Source organism: Tupaia chinensis, unplaced genomic scaffold, assembly GCF_000334495.1.
Source record: "Tupaia chinensis unplaced genomic scaffold, TupChi_1.0 Scaffold138854_1, whole genome shotgun sequence".
NCBI lineage: Eukaryota > Metazoa > Chordata > Mammalia > Scandentia > Tupaiidae > Tupaia > Tupaia belangeri.
Genome location: NW_006198747.1, coordinates 241895 through 250165, shown reverse-complemented (window position 1 = coordinate 250165; position 8271 = coordinate 241895). Strand labels below are relative to the sequence as shown.

Genomic DNA, 8271 nt, shown 5'->3' with positions numbered 1-8271 from the left:
ATTTAGGAGATTAAAGGATGTGTTATAAAGTATTTATTTTATAAATACTTTGAATTCGATAAGGTTGATGATCATTGCATTACTCAGGAAACATCTTTATCAATTACCATAAAAATTAAGTGAACACAGGCCTGTGTCTAAAGAAAGTGCTTCTATCTTCTCATGTTAAAGTTCATAGCATTCAGAATGATTCCTGGTATGTAGTACATCCTCAATGTGTGCTTGTCAATTTAGATTAATTGAATTATCAATAATTACCTGATGTCTATTGATTTAGTCAAGCAAATAAAATCATTATGCAAATTACTGTAGGGCAGCTATTTGCAGACAGAATCAATATATTACAGTACTAATATAATACAAATGTTTATATTTAAGATTCCTGACTTCTTTACTTCCCTCTCAAAACAAAATCATCAAAAAGTCTTCAATTGGTCTCGATGTATCAGGTTTTCTCAGCCTGAACCAATCACTATGGCCAGGAGACTGAGTATAGTTATCCTGTGAAAACTTGGTCAGGACTTTGGTAAATGGAAGTCCAACCATAATCATGTGATGGAAAGAGGGAAGCAGCAATAACTTAAAAGAAGATTGAAATGGGCTATTAGAGGCATAAACTACTGTGTTTAAGCCCAGCTTCCCTCAGTCTTGACTAAGTAATGAGGCTAGAAGTATGCAAATCAACAGCTAGTAGTGTCCAGGCTCTTCTCCACCTGAAGAAATGCAGGTCCACAGACAAAAGAAAGCTACTAGTCACAACATACCAGAATAGAAAGAAAGAGAGAGAGGGAGGGAGCTAGCTCTTGGATCCAAGCACCTTGGACACTATTGTGCTTGAGATTTGTTTTAATCCACAATTTCCAGTTATATAAGGCAATATATTTTTATTTTATAGTATTTATTTGGGTCTTATTTGGTGAAACAGAAAGTATCCTATCCAATACTGATTGATAACGATGCATACTTTCAATATTATTAGGCTTGCAAAATTAGCTGATCACAGCTAAAAGCTTACTGTATGCACTTCTCATGAGACAGACCTAAGTAAGTTCTGGAAAAAATGAAAGGAATTGATAAACTGCATAAATATGAGTCATAACATTTTCATTTTTTTGTTTTGTTTCTTAGCTAAAAAGGTGATAAGAGTGCCTAATAAAATGGTCACAAAATAATTTACATGAGTTTCAGTATGAAAGATTTTAACACATGAAAACAGGCTAATGGTGAGGAATTATAGCAGATAATAAGTTGCAAATACAGAAGAAAGTGGCCATTTTGCTCATTGGAGGTCAGTCATATTATTGCTATATGACTTCATTAATGACCTGGAAAACACAGTAAATGATATATTAAAATTTTTATATTGTACTGGTTATGGCTATTTGCTCATAATATGAGGCAACAATTATTCTATTATTATTTGAATTTAGTAGTGATCATTAAATGTTGATATAATAATGCAGAACTAAAATTTAAAAATGAAACTGAGCAATGCATTTAGAAGGACATAGAAGTATGTAATGAGAGCATTTAAACATTTCTGGATGATAAAATCTTAGATATCCTTTGATTGTGATCTTCTCTCAGCAATTTCATTGAATTTCTATTTAATAATAAGCAACTATCGATTTTCCTCTTATCACATCAAATTAATCTATTATGAAGCATCTATTTTTCTCTTATCATATCAAATTATTATCTATTTCAGTAGAAGGTTGATAAAAATAGGACTGGCCAGAAGGTGGTATGGTTATTGAGGCACAGAATTTCCACATGTTGATTGCCATTTGAGTCCCAGACCTGGCAGCTTGAAAAGCATGCTGGGCATGTATGCATGCAAGCCCAAAATCTCAAGAAAAGAATGGAGAAAGAGAGATTGCAGCATGGCCATCCCTCTTAGGGGTGATTTCTCACTTTCCCTCTTTCCAACTTTCTTTGTCTCTCTCTGGCAAGTGCAAGTGCTCTATGGAAAAAAAGTAAAATAATAAAGAAAGAAAGAAAATTACATAAAAAAGGAAACCTTTATTTTATGAGGCAGCAAGTCAGATACTAACAGCAGTAGTGATGGATGATTGATGTGGTAGTGACATTGTATGGTAGTAATAAGATTACTGCTAGAACCACTATTAAATAACTCTTACCAATACCTTTGCAACTGGGCAGTGGTGAAGCAGTGAACCCTAAAGAGTCTGCAGGCAGATTCACATGGGAAGGTTACATGTTTGTATCCTGAGACCTCGCTAAGTAAGCTTCCATGATCTGGACTGGCCGAGGCTAGGGGCACACTATGCATTAAGACCCTGCTGGAGGTAATATCTCTCTCTCTCTCTCTTTCTCCTTGTCTCTCTCACTCATGGGCTAAATAAATAAACTTAAAAAAATTCATTCTGTGTACCAGGTCCTTTGTTTCATGCGTGAAACACACAATTCTTGTAATATAATGAGTCATTTATTTTTGTCATTATTATTATTAAAATTATTTTAGGTTTTATAGCCTGTTTCATAAGAACATCTCTTCTAAACATAACCATTGATTTTGGAGGACTGATCAAATGTAACAATTCTAAACATTGTAGAGTAGTACAGAATCACATGGCCCATAATTTTCCACTAATGAGATATTTTGAGAAACTGTATTATTATAGTTCATATTATATGGCAACTTTAGGATATAGATATTTGGAAATAAAAACACATTATGTAAGAAAGACACACAACTCTCTGAGAAATGTAACATTTGTTCTGTGCCCAAGGCTGAGAACTTCATGGTTGATTAGAATGATGATAAGCAAATTACTTACTAGTAATTAAGTGCTTATAACTCACAAGCTGATATTGATTTCAATATGTGGAGTTTCAACACAGGAAAATAGACTAATGGTGGAAAAAACATCAGATAGCAGCTTATAAATATAGTAGCAAATGGCTGTTATGCTCATTGGTTGGTGTTAAGACATGTTAGCCTTAGGCATGTCAGTCATACACTGTTTAAAATGGTCACAATAAATTGACTTAAGAAGTTCATCAGATGATTCTAAATTATATCTCTTTTTAAGGTTTTATTTATTCCTTTCATGAGAGAGAGAGAGAAAAAGGGAGAGATAACATATCCAACAGTGTCTTCATGCCATTACCTACCCTGCATCCTTCCGCCATCCTTGGGTCACAGGCAAGCATGTACCCAAGGTGCACAAGTGGTCTCTGGACTTGAACCAAGCATCTTCTCATACTGGACTGCTGTGTGGAGTGTTGTATTTTACCACTGCACTACCATCTGGCCCCATATTATATTTTTTTGAATTCAGGATCGTATATAAAACTAAGGCAGATTATCATATGCCTTATAAGTATTCAATTAATTGCTCATTTAATTTAGCTTTTATAGAGTTCCTGGCCAAGACTTTAAATATTTCAGAAAGACTATAGCAATAACCAAAATTTTACAGCCCAAATTTATTAGTAATATATTTTATCTTATGTATACACATAAGCAAATGGTAGGTATTTTAGTGTAAAAACTATTGGAAACATATGATAAAGGCAATAAGAAAGGAAATGAAAACTGTTCTTAGACTTTTAGAGTCTTCTTTAGGATTGTCTAACCCACTGGAGCGTGATAGACGTTTGTATATCATCTCTTGCAAAGGCATCAGTCATATTCTTAAATAGCCTATTTGCCAAGTTCATTTAAGTGATACTTCCATGCACTGAAGATGGGATTTACCACTTGGCCTATATATTATATAGATTTACTAAAATGTTATTTCAAGCATGTAGCCCTAGAGGTCACTCAATTAAACTGTCTCACAAAGTTATAATAATTGATTATAGTAGAAGTCAAATGGCTAGCATACGAAACTCGTAGCCATAACTGAACTCTATTAAATGCATTCACAATGTCAGAGTCAATTGCTTCTGGCAGTCCCATTCCTGTTATCATGTTGATCAGAAGGTAATGGAAAGTGACAAGCAATATCACAGACACTCCATTGTAAACAAAATATTCTTCAAATACTTAAGTGACCATGGTGATAGCCTGTTTCCTAACAGCCAAATTCAACACTTTTTTTTTTCGTTTCTTTTTAGCTTTCAGAAACACGCCTATGTTTTACAGAAGCACATTTTCCCCTGAGGACTTTGAATATGAGCTGGTAAACTACCTGAAGAATGAAAGCAAAGTTCATCAGTGTAGTCAATGTAAGAAATCTGCTTCCACTCACAGCATAAGTTTTGCTGTCTAGTTTTTATTCCCTGTATAAATAAAGATGCCCATGGTATCAATGTATTAACTCCTCCCTATCCCTATCACAGACTTTGAGGGGTTCATGAATTTACAATTTTCTCCTTGCCTGGGGTGATCTTTACCTTATTTTGTCACTGGATGATGCCACCTCCTCTTTCATGATTGGCCACAAATGTTACCTTATTTTGTCACTGGATGATGCCACCTCATCTTTCATGATTGGCCGCAAATACTACTTTCCTTCTATTGCTTTATCTAGAAAAAAACTGAAGAATTGACTTCCTCTGTGTGTGGAGAGCATTTTATTTAATATCGATAGTGAATCAAATATCTGTCTGTAACTTGAGGCCCGTCATGCACAGCAAGTACAAAACTGAACTCATACTTTTTCCTTCCCAAACCTAATAACTCTATTCTTCAATCACTTATGTAAGTGCTTGGAATTACTATCTGTCTTATTACCAAGTGAAAACTTGGAAATTGTTCATTGCTATATGTCATCATCAGTTCTATTTGTGAGGAAGTCTTAGCAGTACCTCATAACAAAGCATGTTGGAGCCTTCACAACTTTTCTGTTTCGCCTCTGCCACCTGTATCAGACATGTATGGGCTTGTAGTCCACTTCCTTTCCAACTGGCTGGCTGAAAACTGTCACTCTCTATCCTGCCACTCTGTCCATATTATTTTTCCAACAACAAAAGAAAACATGATTTGATGTCATCATTAGTAAGTCTAACTAGGTAATATTAAATTATCCATGGACTACTCATTGCCTAGAGGTTTAAATTGCCTTTTTTTCCTTTTTCTGTAGAAGTTTTTGCCTTAGTGTGTGTGTGTGCTCACTGGTGAACAGAGATAGTGAGAGGGAAAGTGAGAAATCACTCCTCAGGTATATAACCATGCTGCAATCTCCTCTCCTCCATCCTCCTCCTGGGATCCTGGGTACGCACACACACACACACACCCAGAATAAGTTTCAAGCCACGGGTGTGGGACTCGAACTGCAGTTAATCATGTGGGAGTCTAGTGACATAACCACTATGGCAACTGCTAGCCCTATAAATTGTCTTTTATCATAACAGAAAATAATTATCCTTTCACAAATGTAACTCATTTCCTATTCCCTTTTCTTAATACTTCCTGTACAGTCTCGTCTTCCTTCTATACATTAAATGATTAATTCTTATATCCAACAAATATTTATTGAGTCCTCACTATATGCTGGGTGTTGATTTAATCCTGAAACTACAAAAATGAGCACAAAGCACAATCCAACAGTTATGACTCTATCTCTCATTTCCTTCAGATTTTAATAAATTGTGTCATTAAATTTAGGTCTTCTTTGACACATTATCTAAAATTTCACCCCACAGTTCCTTTCTCTCTGATACAGCTTTTTTTTTCCATGGTTAATTCTGAGCTTTCATATATTCTGGATAGTTTATTTATACTGCTTCCTCCAGTATAAAGCAAGCTCAGTGTGGGTTGAGAATTTTGTCTTCTAGAAGTCAGTAAAGATAGTAAACAGTTCTAATAAGTGAATGATCCTCAAAAAGAAAATTGAACCTTAAATAACTCAAGCTAGCATTTTATGATCCCTTTACTGCTGTCTGGAATTTTTTTTTCTCCATTGCCAATCCTGAATGATCTATTTTATTTTATTAACAAAAAATGTGAAAGATTTCTTTAAATCCACATATCCCATATACCATAATCCAATTACATTTTTTCATATATCAAGGCTTTTCAAATATCTCCTTCTCTATGAAGCTCCTCTTGGTATTTCTGATAGAACTGCTTTCTTATTTTTTTGTGGCACCAACAAATAATACTGTAATGCTTCCATAAATGCATTGATACTGAGTGTAAAAAAGAATTTAAACTTTATTTACAGTAATATAGCTTAGATGGGATGAATAAAGAATAGGCAAGTACTAAGTTGCATTATCAGAATTTCCTGGAGAATATTGTTCTAATTTTTTTTCTTCTAGAGAGAGATGAAACAGTCACATGAACTGTATTTTTTTTTGTTCAGATGATACATTTTAAATTTTAAAGTACTAAAATGAGAAATCTCCTAAGATATACTTCTGTTCTGAAACATAATAAAGATGATCAACAGCAATGTGTAAGTTTAGCCTGAGGAAAAGATTGTGATGAAACTCTTTATTACATATTCTCTATACTTACTTGAATCATATGATTATATTAGCTATATAATGAAGCAAAAAACATTAAATACAACTTTCCTCCTACTTTTTGGCACTCATCAGCAGAAAAACTAGAAACATAGTCTTATTTCTACATGTTAAATTCTGATTCTTTTGGATAGATGAGCTAGTAGTGATGAGCTGACATAATTAGTCATCAAGTCCTGAGAGGAAATATGCTAATGAAAATTGGGTGCTTAATTGTGTCTGAGTGTGCAATGCCCTTGGGAAATAATCAAAATAATATTCATTGGATTAACAAATATTTATTAATGTCTATGCTACGTGTTGGATAGACCCTGAAATATTTCTTATCCTCCTAGAAATATCTGTTTACTCAGGAAAAATAAAAATAATTGAACACATACTTAAGAAAAATAAAATGAATACACTCTGAAATAAAGTGCTATGTAAGGAAAACAGAGAGTGCTACAGTTTGTAAGAGGCTAATAGCTGTAATGGAGAAGGCCTCAATGGGAGGTAATATCTGTGCTGGCTTCCAAAGAATAAGAGCTAAGACTAAAGAGTGAAGAAGCCATGTTCTTGGGACATATAATAGTGTCCAACACTTCTGAGGCAGTAAGGAGGAATAGGATATCAGTTCTTCTGGTATTGGTGAGCAATGAGCAAGATAGAACAGCATAATATGAGGTAAAGACATTTGCAGACACTAAGTCGTGCAGGGCCTTATGAAATTTAATTAGGAGCTGTAGTTTCACTCCAGGTTCAATGGGAGAATAGCTTAACCTTTTTCTTTTTTTTATAATTTTTATTTTCATTTAATTATTGTACATCTTTATGTAGCACAGCATAGATTTTCAAAGCATGCCTATAGTGTGCAACAATCAATATGTTCTGTTCTTAAAAATGCCATTCTTGGGCTAGCGGGTCACATGGTAGTTAAGGCATTGGATCCCTCATGTTCACCTGAGCTGCTCAAGTCCTGAACCAAGAGGCTTGAAAAAACATATCCAGGCATATGTGTTTGCATGCCCAAAATCTTGAAAGGAGGAAGAAATGGAGGAGAAGGAATTGCAACATGACCTTCTCCCATGGGGAATGGTTTCTCACTTTTCTTTTCTTTATCTCTCTCCAACAAGAGCACTTGCTCTCTGGCAAAGCATAAAAAATTAAAAGAAAAAATAAAACATCATTCTTGGAGTCAGACGCTGGTCCAGTGCTAAAACGTGACACGTGCGAGGCAATCCCACATGCAAATTTTCTAGTTCAAGTCTGGAGGCTTCTCTGACTACACTCAGCACATGCTTGCCCATAGTTAGCTGTTAGCTGTCAACACTCTGCTGGGGATTCTCTCTCTCTCTCATTCTCTTCCTCTCATTTTTTCTCTGTGTGTGTGTCTTCTGCTCATGGAAAAAATAAATAAATAAACTTTATTTAGTTGTTTATCTGTTTTGCTAGAAAACATGTACACTCACCAGATAGACAGAACAAGAGAGAAACAGAGAGAGACAGAGAAAGCAGCCTGCCCATGCATGAAGTGTGGTCACACTGCAATCCTTTTTCCATCTCTCCTTTTCAGGATGTAGGGCATGCACACACAAATCACTGTGTTTTTAAACCACTGGTTCTGGGATTAAAATTGTGGTCAGTCATGTGGGATCCAGCTCCCTTAACCAGTAGGCAACTGGGCCAGCCCTATGAAAGTTTTTGAGGGGTACCAAGTATTCTGATCTTATAACTAATCTGTAAATTATGAAAAATTATATTTCAACATTTTAAAATTTTGCATCTTTTCAGTAGTTTTGTTTTATTTTTTAATTTAAAAAATGATGTTGTTTTTCATTGAAAATTATTTAT

At 34.7% G+C, this 8271-nt stretch overlaps 1 pseudogene; it reads left to right on the top strand.

Annotated features, from left to right (window-relative positions):
* LOC102477834 (thioredoxin-dependent peroxide reductase, mitochondrial pseudogene) overlaps nucleotides 1-8271 on the top strand; it is an 89076-nt pseudogene that overhangs the window by 31949 nt on the left and 48856 nt on the right.